Below are 19,279 nucleotides of genomic sequence, written 5' to 3' on the forward strand. Positions count from 1 at the left end.
CTCACTAAAATATATTTGTAATCCTGAAAACAATACTCATGGTACTTTTCTGGTCATATGTGGATATGCACAATATAGCAAAAAGAAATTTGAGTGACCTGAGACAGTCCCAGCTGAGGTCAAAGTGAAGTTCTGCCTCTTGTTTCAGATCTCCAACTATAAATAAGTGTCCTGTTTTTGCAGTCTATTTAGAGCCATGTTTTTCACTTTATATGTTTTTTTTCTCACATTTTAAAATGGCTGACAAGTATAGTGTTGAAGTGTTTTTTAGTGTTTCTAAACACTTGAAGGTTTCATTGTGCCTTCTGGAGAAAAGGCATCTTACAGTGAAGGAACTAACAATATATATTAACTTATCTTTAAACAGAAACATACATACTAAAAAGTGATATATTTATCAGTTAATGAAAACATTGTGACCACAAGCTTGTAGGAACCTAACCCCATATTTCCCTTAGGAGCAATGGTTCAGTATTTGCTAATCCAGTGTTCATAGCAACTTTATAGGATATAACTACTGCAAATAATAAGAATTGATTGCATTTTCTTACTTATTTTACTATGAATTCACATTCATTGGACTTTATCTATTAAGTTATTCTATAAAAAAAGTTACATTTTTCCAGAAGTGGTTTGTATTTTCTTTGCTAGTTGCCTGGAAGCAGTACAATCCCAAGATGGCTTTAAACAAAGCTATCTGCTTGAGGCTTTATAACTAAACAGTTTGAATGAATTCAGTCCACACAACTACGTGGACAACTATTTAGGTTTAAAAATTCTCAACAGATTTTTTTTTTTATCCTACCATGCACTAGCTTGGGAAATTCAACTTTTCTTTCACTAACATTTTCTCAGGAAGAGCAACCACTTTGAAGGCCCCAGATTTATGTGGGAGCCTGCTATTCTCTTTTCAGGCTGGCTCCAGGAATTATTATTTTCCACAGTTTGTACAACCGTCAAAATGGAATCTCAGTGTCACCAGTCTTGGAAGATTATCACAAGAAATATTCTGACTTTGGTACTTATTTTTATCCCAGGATTACCAATTCAATTCATTAAAAATAAAAAGTACAATCTTTATAGATGCCTTATTAATTATAAAACCAGGGACTAATGTTTAAAAATGTTAAAATAAATTTTATCTTTCTTGTTTTCTTCAAGAGATATACTTAATATACTGGCAACATAATTCTTCTATTCTAGCAGGTTTATAATTCCAAGCTATAGTCAAAATTTTAATGTAGAAAGAATTGTCAGCATAAAGTAAGATGATCTCCTACCAAATCTTTTTCCTTGATGCTTTCTAGCTATGTGAATTAAGGCTATTGATATAATTATCTGATTTTCATTGTGTATGTCTTCAAAATAGGGTACATTGAGGTGTCATACGAATTGTTATAGACTGTCAAATAAGATGATGCATGTGGAAACATATATCATAGTGCTGTGACATGTTTGCATATTAATTAAAAGAGGGAGTGTGATCTAATGCAAAGTTCCAGAGTTTTGGGATGAGAAACAATAGCTTCAGAGAATAAAGTCAGTGCTCATGTATTTATTTCTAAGAAAGTGGATATAATCTCATTCCTTTCAAACACTTACAAGCAATTACATACTTTATATTTGATTTGTGTTTTATAACATAAGGAGAACCATGCATGTGCTTCTGCTCACATTATAAGAACGTTGCTAACTTGATGGCTAAGCTTGCATGCCTTTATGTTTACTGTCTTCATGACTCAGGTTTTGCTAGGTTGTCATTAGTAATAATCATTGAAGTAAGTCTTGTGTTTTTTCAAGTAACAGTAATATTAATAAGTGAATATCAATGCTAATTTGCATTCATTATTCAATTGTTTAAAGTCCAAAAAAATAAATATTATACTGTTATATGAGACTAAGCTGCATTACAATTAGAACTAAATGTGTATTATGTCTAAAATAAAATAGAAGTTTATTTCATACACATATTACCATCTAACATGAGTTTTTCTAGCTTGAGTCTGATTCAAGGTGTCAGACTATCTGTGGTTTTAGCATCTTTTTGAGACATGTTGATATCTGATCAGTGGAAGAAGAAAAGTAATGGTCAGTGGATATACCTGCTTCTTAAAGACCTTGGGTCAAAAATGATGCTCGTATCACTTTCTACTCATATTTCTTTGGTTGGAACCCAGTCATATGGCAAAACCCAACTGCAAAGGAATCTGGGAATTTTAACCTGCCTGTATGTATGAGAAGAAAAGGAATTGAATATTTTGAGACAAATGGTATTGTCTGCCAAACAAAAATGAGTAACATTACCCAGAGTTAAAGGAAAACATCTTTTCCATCAACATCTGAAAGAGCGCTAAACCATTTTCCACCTAAGGTTAAAATTAATTTGCAATACACATTAATTTTTAGAAAATAAAGTGTAGTTGAGTAAAACATAACCATTCTTTATTATACTTAAATTTCTTCTTAGGTAACATCTGAATAGTCAATTTTATATATATAACTTATGCATTATAACTATGATTATTGAATGATGTTTATATTTTAGCTCACTGTAAAGAAATTACTTCTATTAGTATTTAAGTTGTTGCAAAAAATTGCTTTATTGTTAGTTTCCCAATTCAGGATATTTGTGAATCAAATAGTTAAAATGGCTCTAATACTTGGTAGCAGAAACCTAAATAAAAGTCTATCTAAATCAAATGTCAGGCACCATCCTTGGGCACAAATTCTTCCTGGGAGCAAAGAGATTCAATATGAGAGTTAAAGGAATGTGTTTTAACAATGGCATGTCACTTTGTCAGGGATGTCTTTGTAATGTCTAAGAAGCAGGTTAATAGGATCATTAAAATGAAGGCTAAATATGACAAAAGCACAAAACACTTTCTTCATGTCATTCCTCTGAGATATGTGGGTGGCATATCTTATCTCTGTTTTATAGATTGAAAAATGAAATAGTTTAGGTACTCAGAGGCATTTTACTGACATTCAGATTTTTAAACAGGTGTAGTTTCTTTTTATAGATCTCTAATAGTAATTACATCAGCTTTAGGCTCCTGAAATATTTTCAAATATCTAGGGTTGTTGAATAATGAAGGTTTCAGTCTTCATTCTTTTTAGTTCTTCATAAATCCTTTAACTCTCTTTAGACACTAAAGTGTTAGACAAAAATGAGAATGTTATTTCTAATTGCAAAGAGAATACGTAAGATTTAGAGGCGATTTTTAAATAGCATTTGTAAGATGAATCTCATTCTTGGCCTTTATACAAGTGATAGCAAAAATGGCTATTCGACACATTTATCATCTGTGTTTTTGACCAAAATGCAAAAAATATCCAGAAAAGCCACATCTTTATGTATCACAGTAAGTTAGAAAATTGAACATCTAATCTTAAAAGTCCAAGACTAAATACTAAGTTTACCATTAAAAATACTGTGTAACTCTGAAGAAAACTAATGGAACTTAAATGGTTTTAATGAATTAAAATCACAGTGCTCAGCAGTAATGAATTATATAACTAATACATCCTAACAGCAATGATTCTCTCTCTGCCAATCAACAGAATGTTACATAGGGATCCTGTTAGTCTCATTTCTGATCACTTAACTCCTGTTAAGGCTACACTCGCTCACCCCCAAAATTTACCTTAATCCATAACAATGATTATAAATATTAGTATCAATTTTCTGAATTAGGAAAAAAGCATGAGTATTTGCTATCCTAATAAGGATACTATTCTATAATTTTCATCTGGAATTCCCTGAAAGTTTACTAAAATTCTACATAAACCAAGCAGATTTATACAGGAGTATCTAAAACTTCACTTGTTTCTATACATGTCTCTAGGGGAATAGAAACAAATGTATTTTATAAAAGTCAATTCCCTTACATCTCATTTATTAGAGATCAAGTTTATGGCTATAAATTTTTAACAACAAAAAAAGTATTGTGGTTATAGCAATTTATCTATGGTAATTGTAACACAAATTAAATTAATTAGAAACTCAATTCTATTATTTAGGTTGGCCTTCCTAGACTTTCTAAAGCAATTAGTCTTCATCTATCTTTACTTAAGAAATGATCCAATTTAGTTTTATGGCATTTTCTGTGAAATGTAGTATATGATACTGCAGTTTACAAATTTGACATTGTTCAATAATAAATATGTGTTGCTTTGTATAGAATGGAAATTGTCAAAATAAAAATATTCTCATATATATGGTAGATATTTTGCCCTCAAAATTAGCTTAATCTCTTGTAGGCTAATAATCATTAAATTATTTTCATAAGCAAATGAATCTTTAATAAACTTATCTTTCTGGATTCTATTACTATTTTTTCCACGTAGCATTTATTTCCTTTCTTTGTATAATAAACTCAAATAAACTCTAAGGACTTACAGTTTTACTTATTACAAATAGTAGATAGCCCATTTGGATCCAATTAGCAACATCTATGTCTTAGATATTTATTTGTGCTGATTTCCTAATTTGTGTTGGAAAGTTATTATATAGAAAGGAAGGAAAGAAGGAAGAAGGTAGGAAGAAAGGAAGACAGAAATAAGATGTAAAAATTCTGTATCCTGAGAGTTCTACCAAGTGGGATATTGAAAAACAAAAACTGGAAACAATCTAATGCCTATGAACTGATAAATGGCTAAACAATATGTGGTATATCCATACAATGGATTATTATTTAGTGATAAAAATGAAGGAAATACTGATACTTGCTGTGTCATGGGTAAAACTCAGAAATGTTGCGCTACATGAAAGAAGTCAAACATAAGAGACTAAATATTGTATTGTTATATCTGTTTATAACAACTATATAGAAAAGGTAAATATACACACACAGACATACACACACACAAAGTAAATTCATTGTTTTGTATTTTTAGTAGAGGCGGGGTTTCATCATGCTAGTCAGGTTGGTCTCAAACTCCTGACCTAAAATGATCCACCTGCCTTGGCTTCCCAAAATGTTAGGATTACAGGTGTAAGCCACTGTGTCTGGCACATGAAAGACATATTTACAGAGTTAAGATATTTGCATCTTTTTTTAGGACAGAAGATTATGTTCTTAAATATGTTTTTTTCAGCATCCGCTACAACAATTCCTTTTTTAATCAAATTTAAAACTTGTTTTTGATATATTAATTTGTGATGTACAAATCAGAAAATTAAGATGTACCCTACTAAGGTACTTGATTGGCAAAGTTGTCCCTTCTCTGATTAACTTCAAAGGAAGTGAACATGTCTATAGAAGCACCAGATGTTACACAGTAAGAATAAAGAGAATACCGGTTATAATCGAATGTCTAAAAAATGCAAAGCCTTGTCTGCAGAAAAAGTAAGACTTGATCTTTGGGAGATATTACAGATTATAGTGCATGAAGATTATAGTGCAAAAATTGGTTTGTTATAAACATTTTATTATGTAGAAAGATGGAAGAAACTAATGTTTATATGTACATATAGCTTATTTTGACAGTGTTGAGCCTTTTTATTAACTATGTATCTTAATCTTCATTTTTTTGATGTGAAAAATTACATTCAGGGAGTGTAATATAATACAAGTAGTGACACAGTCTCACCCTTTATAGCTCCCATTTCTCACAGAAATAATATAAAGAATAAAAAGTTGAATATGTACTTATTTTCATAAAATGAAAAAAATACATGACAAAGATTTAGCAAATGTCAACACAACACATTGCAGAATATTGAAAATGTTATGCTTGGAGCATCATTTCAAAACCTGATTAATTCAAGAAGCATTTATGTGTTCTTAACAAATCTCTGTTTCTACATATTTTCTGTTGTTAGTATTACTGCCCAAGAGGCAGTATAGTGGTCTGTATAAAACATCAAAACATATCAAGTGATTTGCTTGACAGTTAATTCACTACAATAAAACATAGTTATATGCATTTTAAGGTTTCATTAAAACCTTATCAAACCCAGAACATATGTATTCAAGGTAGTCATCTCCCATGAAAAATTTTATAAAACACCTAATCAAAAGTATAAAACCTGTTCATGTCACCATATTAATAAAACCATTTAAAGTTATTTCTTTTTCCTTTAGTTTTTAAAGGCTTGAAATATTAATTTCCTAGAAACTCTGAAATATTTTACTATTCAGCAGAGAACATTACCAGTGCCATTACCAAAATAGCACAGTAATATTTGGGCAGAGTGTGTTCTGTGATAGTAAGTTTATACATGATGAGAACACAAAAACAATATTTAACTTTCATCTCTGAGCTTAGTGAAGTGGAAACTATGCAATTTTTTCTGTCATCGTCTAGTAGCTTTCTGACTCTGTAGCAGCTTTTCTATAAAGTGGGTTATGTAACTATAAGGGAAAATTTAAGAAGGCAACAGAAAAACTAGAATGTTAAGCCATAAAAATCCTCTTTAAGCAGCTGAAATTTTAGAAAAGATTTCTTTGGAAACTTAAATTTTTTTGTCCAGATGAATATTTATATGCATGAATATCTAGTAATTTAAAAATATGTCACTATTCAAAACTTTGTATAGAAAACTACTATCTAAAGGAGAAAATTTTGTTCTTAAATTATAAAAGCATCAGTATACTAATGAGAATCGATATACTTCTTTTAAAATTTAAAAATAATTTAAATTTTGCTCCCCCTTGAAGAAGCAAACAACTTAGCTATATACAGACACACATATATACATCAATCTTGGGGTAATATTTCATATATATGTATAAATGTATTATATATTCCATATATTTAAAGATATTTTACATATATTAAGATATATTTCATATCTATATTAAATGGCATGTATCAAGATTGATTTATCGCAGAGTACAGAATAAAATACTGTAAATAAACTTTGGTATTAATATTAAATTGATGAAGGTATATCTATATTAGTTTACATGCCAATAATCTATTTTTTACTTCATCAATATTAGTTAAGATGTGTTCTATGACATGTATGGATAAACATCAAACAAGAGTGAAAGGGCATTCTGGGAAGTTGATGACAACAGTCATAGTTTTTCAATATCCTTGGATTCCCCAGACAAAACCAGACTCAGCAACTAAATGGGAAAGTCAGAAACTCATGGGCAATCTGGGTAATAAAACTTAATTATGAGGTATCTGATGAACCCCAAAATAAGTGAATTGAAAAAAATTCCCAGTAATAGCCAGAAGTCCAGCTACTATCCTTGTGTGGAGGGGAGAAAGCAAAGGAAAGCAACAGTGAATCTAAAATGCCTGAGCATGGAAAAAAAAATCAAACCCCTAACAGATATTTATTTAAAACCACAATGGTATAGATTTAATTTGTGTACAGCAACTAAAACTGGAGTTTCACCTACAAGGAAAAGTGGGTAAGTGCAGGTGTGTTTAAGAAGATATGAAGACTTGGAACAGTCTTTCAAAATTGAACAGCCAAGGCTCATTCCAGAATAGCTAAAATACTTTAAGACTATGGTAAAAAACAAGAGAGAAGGTAAGGAAGAATTATACAAAATTCAAAATGAGACCATGCAACTCAAGATATAATTAGAAAGGATCTTTCCGGTTATGAAAAGCAAACCAGAGAGAATATAAAAGCCTACAAATACAAAAGATTAAAGCCTTAATAGAAATAGTCAGATGGATGAAAATCTTAAAACTCAAAAAGAAATAGAAAACTGTTTTAAAAATAGATTTGAGATAAGTAATTAATAAATAAGGTAATGAAAAGGAAATCCAAAACAGGTAATAGTTGTTTTTAGGAATAAATAAAAAATCAAAGGAACACAATAAATAAAATCACTTACAATTTAAGTAACTTTTCTTAACAATTAGACAATGTCAGGTGACATCAGTGAAAATGGCTGAATAAGGAATTACAAAAGACTGTCTCTGCACAAAAGAAGTGAAGAAACTGGTAAGTACTGTCAGAAACAACTTTATTAGAACTCTGGAAAAACTAACCATAGGTTTCTAGTAATCAGGAAAATGCTTCATCACACACACACAAAAACAAACAAACAAACAAAAAGAAAGAAAACTGATTATTGGTAGTATATATTATTGTGGAGTTTTAATTCTCTTGTCAGCACCTCCCACTTCCCACCTGTGATGCAACCTTGAACACAATAATTCTCATTTTTAACACAGATTATAGGTGCCTAGCACTAGGGAAAGCAAAATAAATCTCATTTTTTAAAAAGTATGGCTATTTGTTTTGATACATCTGCTGGCTCCCTGAAGGACCACACATTTTGCCTTTATTTTACTGAACTCTGAACTGTCCCAGTACTGACGTGGCTACCAGGAAAAAAATTGTCAAAAAAATTTTAAACAAATGCATTATTCATTGCCACCTAGGGCAAGGGATAATAGTTGGGGTAAACAACAGACAAAGCTAAAAGTCTGGGAGTAAAGCCTAGAAAATTAGATGCTTCTGGTAATAAGAGAATTAAAAATCATCCACATACTACTGGGAACCTCTGAAGCTACAATACGTATGTTCAGAAAAAATGTGTTAAGGCCCCAGGCTCTCACTGTGGCTTGAACTCTGCTTAATCAGAAGTAAAGCATTAGGCAGAATTGCAATCTTCCTGTCTCAATGTGAAACATGTGCCCCAACACAGAAACCCTATCTTCAAAGAGTGGAGTTTTGATGTTTTGTTGTTGCTGCTTCTACAAGTTTAAGGAAATCACTATTAAATCACAAGGTGACCAACAAGACAATGAAATAGAGATTTTAAGTAACACCAAGAAAAATTTCAGACTTTACAAAGTTAGTACAAAAAGCCACTTGAGACTCAAACAGCAAAAAAACTACAACAAGCAGATGTAAACCTATGGGGAGGAGAACATGATCCTGAGAGTTGTCATATAATAATATTCAAAATATTCTCTTTTCAAGAAAATAATTATAAGGTATGAAAAGAAAAGAGAGTGTATAACCCCCATACTGAAAATACAAACAGAAATCATCATAGACAAAGAAATAAAGAAAATAATAAGAACAATGTCTCACCAAGCAGAGAATATCAATAAAGAGATAGAAATTTTGAAAAGAAATGAAATAGAAATTCTGGTATAGAAAAATATAATTAAAATTAAAAATTCATTGGAGGAAGTCAGAAGATTTGAAAAGGCATGAGAGAGATTTGATGGTAGGTCAAATGAGATTACCAGGTCAGAGGACCATAAAGGAAAAAAAATAAATAAAAATGGAGAGCCTAAGAAATCTGTGGGATACCAAGCATACAAAAATATCATTAAAGAGTAAAAGAAGTATTTTAAAGGGCTGGGTGCGGTGGCTCAAGCCTGTAATCCCAGCACTTTGGGAGGCCGAAGCGGGTGGATCACGAGGTCAACAGATCGAGACCATTCTGGTCAACATGGTGAAACCCCGTCTCTACTAAAAATACAAAAAAATTAGCTGGGCATGGTGGTGCGTGCCTGTAATCCCAGCTACTCAGGAGGCTGAGGCAGGAGAATTGCGTGAACCCAGGAGGCGGAGGTTGCGGTGAGCCGAGATCGCGCCATTGCACTCCAGACTGAACTTCTCAGATTTGATGATATACCTGAATCTACATGAGTGAAACTCCGTCTCAAAAAAAAAAAAGTATTTAAAGAAATAGTCTGGGTATGGTGGCTTACGCCTGTAATCCCAGCAGTTTGGGAGAGGCTGAGGTGGGTGAATCACTTGAGGTCATGAGTTCCAGACCATCCTGGCCAACACGGTGATATCCCATCTCTACTAAAAATACAAATATTAGCCCATGACTGTAATCCCAGCTACTCAGGAAGCTTAGACAGGAGAATTGCTTGAACTTGGGAGGCAGAGGTTGCAATGAGCCCAGATCATGCCATTGAACTCCAGCTTCGGCAAAAGAGTGACACTGTCTCAAAACAAACAAACAAAAAAAAGCAAAGAAAGAAATAATGACTGAACTTCTCAGATTTGATGATATACCTGAATCTACATATACAAGAAGCTTAATTAGAGTCAAGGTAGATAAACTCAAAAAGATCAAAACTGAAAACAAACCCAAAGAGAAACCTAAAAGCAGCATGAGAGCAATGACATATAAAAGGGATTCACCAAAAGATTAACAGCTGATTTCTTATAAAAAAAACTATGAAGGCCAAAAGGCTGTGGGAAGACATATTTAAAGTGCTGAAAGGAAAAAAAAATCAAAAAAGAATTATATATGTAGCAAAAACAGACTTTACAAATGAAGAAGAAAGTAAGATATTCACACAGACACAGAAACTAAAAATGTGTTGCTGGTAGATAAGCCCTATAAAAAATGTTAAAATGAGTCCTTCAAACTGAAATGAAAGTACACTAGGCAGTAGCTCAAATCTGCACAGAAGAATATAGAATATCAGTAAGGGCAACTACACAGGTAAATATAAAATTGAGTGTTAATATAATTTTGGTTTGTAATTCTTTTTCTTGTCCTTCTTGATTTAAAAAACAATTAAATTAAAAAAAACAGTCAGAAATCTATGTTAATGAGCACACAATAAAGAAACGTGGAATTTGTGGTATAAAAAATCAATAAAGGGGAGGCAGTTAGGAACAGAGTTAATATAAACTATTGTAACTAAAATGGCATTAATTCAAATAACATAAATAATGTTGTTACAAATTAAGATTTTTTTGTAATCTCCAAAGGAAACTAGAAATATTTAGAAAAGATAATAAGAAAGGAACCAAAATGGAACACATGAAATAGTTACCTAACATAATAGAAGGCGGTAAAAAAAGTGTTGTAAGACAAAAATAAAAGTACAAGATATTATAGAAAGCAAATATCAAAACAGCAAAAATAACTTCTTCCTTAATAATTATATTTATAATTAATTACATTTTAGATGTATTAAACTCTATAATTAAAAGATACCTTCATAAGATGAGCTCAAATAATCCAATTATATGCTGTTTGTAAGAGATTCACATTAAATATAAAGACATAAGTAGGTTGAAATATACTGAGCCAGAGTGGCTATACTAGTATCAGGAAAACTAGACTTTAAGTCAAGATTTGTTACAAGAGACAAAGAAAAACATGATCAGTATTGATTACAAGACTTACTTAAATAGTTAAATATTAAATAGATGTAGAAAATAGTAGATGAAACTTCCAACAAAGAAAAGCCTAAGACAAGATGCTTTCAATGATCAATTTTACCAAAGATCTAAAGAAGAATTAACACCAATTCCTCTCAAGTTTTTGCAAAAAAATAAAATAGGAAATGTGTTAGTCGGTTTTCATGCTGCTGATAAAGACATAGCTGATACTGGACGATTTATACAATAAAAAGCTTTAATTAGACTTACAATTCCACACGGCTGGGGTGGCCTGATGATCATGGTGGAAAGCAGGGAGTAGTAAGTCACATCTTATGTGGATGACAGATGCAAAACTTGTGCAGGAAAACTCCCGTTTTTTTTAAAACCATGGGATCTTGTAAGCCTCATTCACTATCACAAGAACAGTGCAGGAAAGACCCACCCTCTATCCCAATTCAATCACCTCCCACTGGGTTCCTCCCCTGGCATGTAGGAATTGTGGGAGTTACAATTTAAGATGAAATTTGGGTGGAGACATAGCTAAACTGTATCCGGAGGGAACACTTCTCAGGTAATTCATGAAGCCAATGCTATATTCACTTCTACATCAGACAATGACATCATTAGAAAAGGAAATTGCAGACTAATATACCTTATGAATATAGATACAATAACCTCCAACAAAATACTAGCAAGTTATGTTTGGCATCATATTAAAAGGATTATACCTCATAACTCAGTAGAATTTATTTCAAGAATGCAAATATAGTTCAACATATAAAAGTCAATGAATGTAATATACCATAAAAATCCACACAATTACTTCAATTAAAGTAGAAAAAGCATTTGAAAATATACCAAACATAGAAGAAAACATCCTTAACTCAGTAAAGGGTATGGAAAGGTTTACACGAATTTCTGCAAGGATTTTCAGGTCTCGTTGGACCTAAAAATAGACTCAGTTGCCACAGCAGTCCCAGTTTCATGAGAGCACATGTGAGCAGCAAAAGGAACCCCAGTCCCTTTACTACTTGCATGAGTCTGATGAGACAGAACACTTCCACAACAAGGCAGGCAAAGCACCTTTATTAGTGATAGGCACCAAGCATAAGCAGAAGCGAAGGATCCATGGTGAATTAGTGCCCCCAAGACTCATGGAAGCTTCCCAGGCACATGGAGTCTCTTCTGTACATGTCCCAAGTGATACTACATCTGAAGGATCATGAAACCACTCAGATCTGAATTTTATACCCTGGACACAACTTGGATTGTTGAGCTCAAGCATTGCAAAACATTCTGTTCTGGAGGAAACAAGGACATAGCCCAGATTGTTTCAAACATTTCTTTATTACTTCAGAATATTGCATTCTTAGTACAATCTACATAAAAGATGGAGAAAATCTACTTTGATCAGTCAAGATTATTCAGGGACTTGTGTTCCTGTGGGGTATTTATGAAAAACTAACAGTTAACTGTGCTTAATGGGTAAAAGTTAAAATATTTTTCCTAAAGATTAAAAACAAGTCAAGGATGTTGCCTCTTGCCAGTTCTATCCTACATTGTACTAGAAGCTCTAGCAACAATAATATAAATAAAATAAAATGCATGTAATTGAAAACAAATAAATAAAACTTTCTATCCAAAAATGACATGATTCTTACACAGAAAACCCTAAAGACTCCATGGACAGAAAAAGTAAGTTAGAGTGAGTTAACACATTTAACAAAGTATCAGTATATAAGATCGACATACTAAAGTTCACTGTATTTATATACATTAGCAATTAGCATTCCAATCAGGAAATCAATGAAAAAATCCATTTACATACTGTTAAAAACCTAAAATACTTACAAATAGGTTTAATGAATAGGTTACAAGACATGTACAGTGAGTACTATAAAACACTGTGAAAGTTGGTTTTGAAAAACCTAAATAAATTGAAAGATATCATGTGATATGAATTAGAATACATAATATTGTTAAGGTTAGTATTCTCAAATTGATGTACAGATTGAATGCAATCTATATCATATTTACTACCTTCATTTAAAAATGAACATGCTGATCCTAAAATTCATATGGAATCTCTTCATGGAACACAGAATAGCAAAACTCTGTTGATAAAAAAGAATAGAGCTGGGGACTCATACTTTCTGATTTCAAAACTTGCTGTAAATCAACAATAATCAAAACAGTGTGAAATTATCAGAAGGATAGATATAGAGAACAATGTAATAGAATGGAGAATACAGAAAATTAGCATCTATGATCAATTTATTTTTGAGAAATTGCCAAGAAAATTTTCTTTTTTTTTTTTTTTGAGATGGGGTCTCACCCTATTGCCCAGGCTGGAGTGCAGTGGCACAATTAAGGCTTACTGCAGCCTCAACCTTCTGGGCTTAGGTGATCCTTCCACTTCAGCCTCCTGAATAGCTTATACAACAGGCACATGCTGTCACACTTGGCTAATGTTTTGTAGCTACTGGGTTCACCATGTTGCCCTGGCTAGTCTTGAACTCCTGGACTCAAGGGATTTTCCAGCCTTACCCTTCTAAAGTGCTAGGATTACAGGAATGAGCCACCTCTCCCAGCCCGAAGAAAATTTTCTCTGGCTTCAATGTGTCCTCCAATTAGCATGTGTTGGAAACTTAATCCCTAATATAATAGTGTTGGGAGGTGGGGCCTACTGAGAGGTGATTAGGCCATGAAGACAGAGTGAAAGAATTAATGCTGTCAGTGCAGGAGAGAGTTTATTATTGCTAGGGTTTGTTATTATTTAGCCATAATAAAAAGATTTTGGCTGTTTTCACTCTCTCCTTTTTTCTCTCTCCTCTTCTCTTTGCCCTTTCACCATGGGATGATGTAGAAAGAAGGCTCTTCCCACATGGAGCTCTTTGATCTTGGATTTCCAGCCTACAGAATTGTAAGGCAACAAATTTCTGTTGTTATAAATTATTTAGTCTGTGATATTCATCATAGCAGCACAAAATGGACTGACACTATTCAATTGGGAAAGAATAATATTTTCAAAAATAATACTGAGACATCTGGATACTGACATACAAAAGAATAAATTTGAACATCTTTTTCATGCTACTTGCAAAAATCAATTTAATGTAAGAGCTTAAACTATAAAACTCTTAGAAGAAAATGTGAGGTAAATATTTTTGACCTTGTATTTGGCAATGGCTTCCTACAGATGACCCCAAAGCACAAGCAACTAAAAAAGGAAAATATAATAATTAGACTTTAACAAAATTTAAAATGTTTGTACATTAAAACAAACAATTAGGAAGGTGAAAAGACAATTCATAGAATTGGAGATAATATTTGCAAAAATCCAAAATATATAAATAACTTGTATAATTCAACAACAATAAAGAAAGCCAAATTTTAAAATGGGCAAAAATTTTGAGTAGCTATTTCTCAGAAGAAGATAGACAAATGGCCAATAAGACAATGAAAAGATGCTCAATATAATTAATCATTGATGAAATGCAAATTAAAACCATAATGAGATACAACCTCACCCATGAGGATGCCATAATTTAAAGAAAAAAAGAACAAGAAAACTATGTGGCAATGAAAAAATTGCAACTATACTATTCCCGGTGAGAACACAAAATGGTGCAGCTATTATGAAAAAAATTGATGATCCTCACTATTTCAGTTATTGCTATATATCCATGGGAATTGAAAACAGGTATTAAAACAAAAGCTTGTACCTAAACATTTCCGACAGCATTATTTATAACAACCAAAAAGTGGAAATGACCCAAAAGTTCATCCAATGATGAATGGTTATGTAAAATACTGTATAAGCATATAATGGAAAATTACTTAGCCACAAAAAGGAATGAAGTACTGATACATGCCACAGTTTGGATGAACCTTGCAATATCATGCTAAAGGGACAAAGCCAGACATAAAAGATCACAAATTGTATGATTTCATTTATACGAAATGTACAGACTAGTCAAAATCATACAGGCAGAAAGCAGGTTAGTGGTGGGCAAGGGTTAAGAGGAGAGTGGAAGGAGAAGTGAGAGCTTAACGGCTGTCAGGTTTATTTGGGGGGTGATAAAAATATTCTTGAATAAGAAAGTAGGCGTGGTTTTGTAGCCTGGTGAAGTTCTAAAAATCACTGAATTGTACAACTTAAAAATGGTTAATGCTGTGAATTTTATGATAATGTAAAATAGAAATTGCATAATAAAATGCATAGCTGCATACCTGAAAATATTGAACCACAACAACCAATATAGAGACATAGTCTAGCAAACTTGGTTGACTTTAAATAAAACTCATTTAGGCATATAAATAAAAACCAAATTTTAAGAAAAAATAGATTATTACCAGATTTAATAGCAATACTTCCTATTAGAAGAAAATTGAGATACTTAAGATACTCAAGGAAAGAAAATGGGAACTCAACATTTTATAGCTAGCAATATGTGACATTCAAGTGAAAAAACACAGTGTTTTTAACAGTCAAAAACTCAAGAAATATTATTTCCATAAACTCTTCCTGAGTAATCCATGTAGAATGAACTTCAGACAACAGAAAAATAAAAAGACACCAACATAAGATCTGGTGGTCAGTATTATGTATATATTTATTTTAGAGCTAAATGAAATAAAGGTTAAATAAATCTAATACGTAATAAAGCATTTATCTGACAATGTATATATAGCATAGCTATAATAATTGAGTCAATTTGGGTATTTTATACTTCTTCAGGTGAGATGAGACAATTTATGGATATCAAGTTAGCTCTATTAACCTCATATATTTTAACATTTGCTGCATATTGAGTTTTATCTCCTTTTTAATTCTTAATATCATTTATTTGTTCTTGCTTTCTCTTTCTTTTTTTCTTGCTTAGTTTGGTCCAAGGTTTAGCATTTTCATTAGTTTTTAGCAAAGAACCAACTTCTGCCTTTGATGACACCCTATTATATTGTTCCCAGTAATTTCTGTTCTTTATTGGTTCATTTCTTATCATTTCTTTGCTTTTTTCCTTAGTTTTTTTTCTTTAATTTCTTAAGTCAATTACTAGCACATTAGCTTTTAGCTTTTTAAAATATTTCAATAAGCATTTTAGGGCTATAAATTTTCCTCAAAAATCACATTAGCTGCTCTCAAAGTATTGGTAAATATTATTTTAACTATTGTTAATTTTCCATTGTTAGCTCTCACTTGAGTCTGCTCAGGCTCCAGACCCCACTTTTTGTTCCTGTGATCAGCACAAGGGCTGTTAAAATCCAGCGTCTAAGTCCCTCAGAGATGGTAGATATCTCTAGAGGTAAGCTTGACTCCATCATTCTCTTAGCACTCTATATTATCTCTTGTCGCTTGTGTTCTTTGAGGGATTCGTTTGAATTCTGCTACACGTTTGAAAACATTCTATTATGTAAAACATTTTTGGTACTTTTTCAGAGTAAATTTCTCTGTCCATTCCATATACCATCTTACCAAAAATAGACATTCAGCAATTATTCCTATAAATATCTTGATAATTGGAACATCTAAAGGGCAGAATTTGTACCTAAATGATCCTATCTCCTAAGTTTGAAGGTCTGACATACTGCACTGTTTTTTTTTAATTGTGAATAACTAAGTGTGTGCCTAGTTTTGACAAATATTTAGAAACCAAATTAAGAAAATCTATATAATATTATCTACTAAAGCTCACTTATTTTAGAATGTGAACACATGATTTACATCCTCTAGCATCATTTTAAATAAACATTCTAGAATCAAATTTTATTACAATTATTTTTACATAATGAAAAAGTAAACCTGTCTGATTTCTTAAAATACCCTGAAGAGGGAAACAGTAATTCAAGTTTTAATGGCCTTCTAAACAGACTAAAGCCTAAATACTGCAAAGAGGTTTTGAATATTACTGGCAAGTGCAAATTTAGTTATTGTGAATTTCTGCCTTTATCAATACTAAAACATCAAAGAGAAGAAATATAGCCTGACCAGTCAAAAAAATACGAAGAGGAGGGTAATTTTCCATGGCTGCAACAAAAACTTTAAAACACACACACACACACACACACACACACACACACACACACGTACGTATGTGCATACACACGCATACTCCCTCTGTGACACAGACATAATTTCTTTGTTGGAATCTGCCCAGTGTACAAATTTAACTCCTTTATGTTAATCAAACTACTATGGGGCTTTTAATAACCATCATTCTTTATGTCTAATCCAAGAGATGGGACCACCAACCAGCTCAATTCACTGATATCCCACTGTGGTTGTGAATCATCACTGACTCAGATGCATACCTCCTAGTGAATCCCTCACAACACATTTTCCTTAGGTTTTGAAATCTGACAGATCAGTTGGGTACAATTGCATAGGTGAAACATTTAGGTTTCAGTTTTGTTTTTTTTTTCACATTCTTTCTGTCATTTTCCCCAGCATCATTGGTCTCATTTTCCCTGCTACTAAAAGAGAATTATTTCCCCCCAAATCTCATGTCTCATTTCTTTTATTCTTACATTCTCCCCTTCTCTTCTACCTTCTTCCACTTCCCTCTTCTTCCTTCTAAAATACCACCTCTTCTTTTTCTCTTTTTCTACTTGCTTCTCTGCTGTTCTCTACAGTTGTTTGATGATAATATTGAACTTTTCGCTTCTTTTCCTTATCAAGGTTCAATTCAATCGACTTGGTGAGAGGATTAACAAGTAAGATGTCCTTCTAAATCTTGCTTCCTGTTGTTAGTCTGAAGGAGAAAAACAGCTTCAAAAAGATCTAATTTCCTTAGAAGCTTGAATTTTATCCCTTTAAGTTTTGTCCTAAAGGAGATTCATTTGACTTCTAATTGATACGTCCTTCTGTTGGTCAGACTTCGGTTCTTCTTAGAGCTCAGAATAACTTTTCTCTACTTATTGCTGTTTTGGTTACTGTTTATGCTTTCTCATGTCAAAGTCACAGTGCACTGACTTGCATTGACAATGGGTCTCTCTGTTTTTCTCTTTACACTTTTCATGCTGAGTAGTGTTTTCTGGATAGCACGACTCTATAGTTTGTTTGTTTGTTTTCTCCTGGAGAAAATGGACATGAGGGATCCAATTATGGAAGTCACAATGTCTATAATAGATATGTTAGTTTTGAGCAGTATGTATGATGTTTCTAGGGTTCTTCAGAGAGACCTGAATTACCAACTCTGTCCTGTTGCTGTTATTGCACATGTACCACATCTTTACACCTGTTCTAAAGAGGAGTCATTTTAATTATAGGACTAAATGTTTGGACTTTTTTTTTTAATTTTAAACGTTTTCTTATGTATTATCACTATCTAACACATAATGAATATCCACCATGTGCCAAGTGTTGTTCTAAATACCTTAAACTATTGTGTCATTTAATATCCGCAGAGACTCTGTGAAGTTGATAAAATTGTCTCTATTTTTACCTGCAGAAATGGAAGCACAAGAAGTCTGAAGTCATACTCCATAGGAAGCCTGGTGGTCTAGCACCAGGTCCTTAGGCTTCATTATTATTCCACAGCTACCTGTTTGGATAGTCTTGGTGACCTTGATTTGGGGAATTTAATATTTATTGTCATTTAATTTTATGTCTGGTTGAGAATTAACAGTTTGATTTTAGGTTTCTTGATATTTCTCAGCAATGACGCCCAGTTTGCTGCTTTATAGACCAGCACGCATTTTACTTCTCGAGATAGGTTGGGGACAGTTAGACTTTATTAATAGAAAAGTAGTCAGAGTAATTTTACTAACGCATTATTGTTAAATTTTAGTTAGGAAAAAGCAAAAATTGGGGAAGTATAAGGAAAATCACATATAGCTACTTAGATAGACTTACAATCTCACAAATAGAACTGTAAATAAAAACAAGATGTTAAGATACGCTTTATGCAGATAATCCCAAAACGTATTTAACTAGCACTTATTAAATGTGTTGTATTATTACTATTTAACGATCACTGTGCAAGGTACAATGAGGAGAGTAGCTTCAATTGTAGGGGAACTCCTTTCAGAGGGAGGGTCTTATGAGTGTCACCTGTGTATAGAGCCGGTCACTCTCATTCCCCTCTCAAAAGTGTGAATGATGATAAAAATACCTCAATTAATCTTTATGAAATGTCATTTAATAATAAATTCCAATGCCCTCTCTAAAATCCATTCTTATCTCAGTGACTCTGTGATCAGCAATATAAG

The sequence above is a fragment of the Cebus imitator genome, unplaced genomic scaffold, assembly GCF_001604975.1.
Source record: "Cebus imitator isolate Cc_AM_T3 unplaced genomic scaffold, Cebus_imitator-1.0 Scaffold186, whole genome shotgun sequence".
Classification (NCBI taxonomy): Eukaryota; Metazoa; Chordata; class Mammalia; order Primates; family Cebidae; genus Cebus; species Cebus imitator.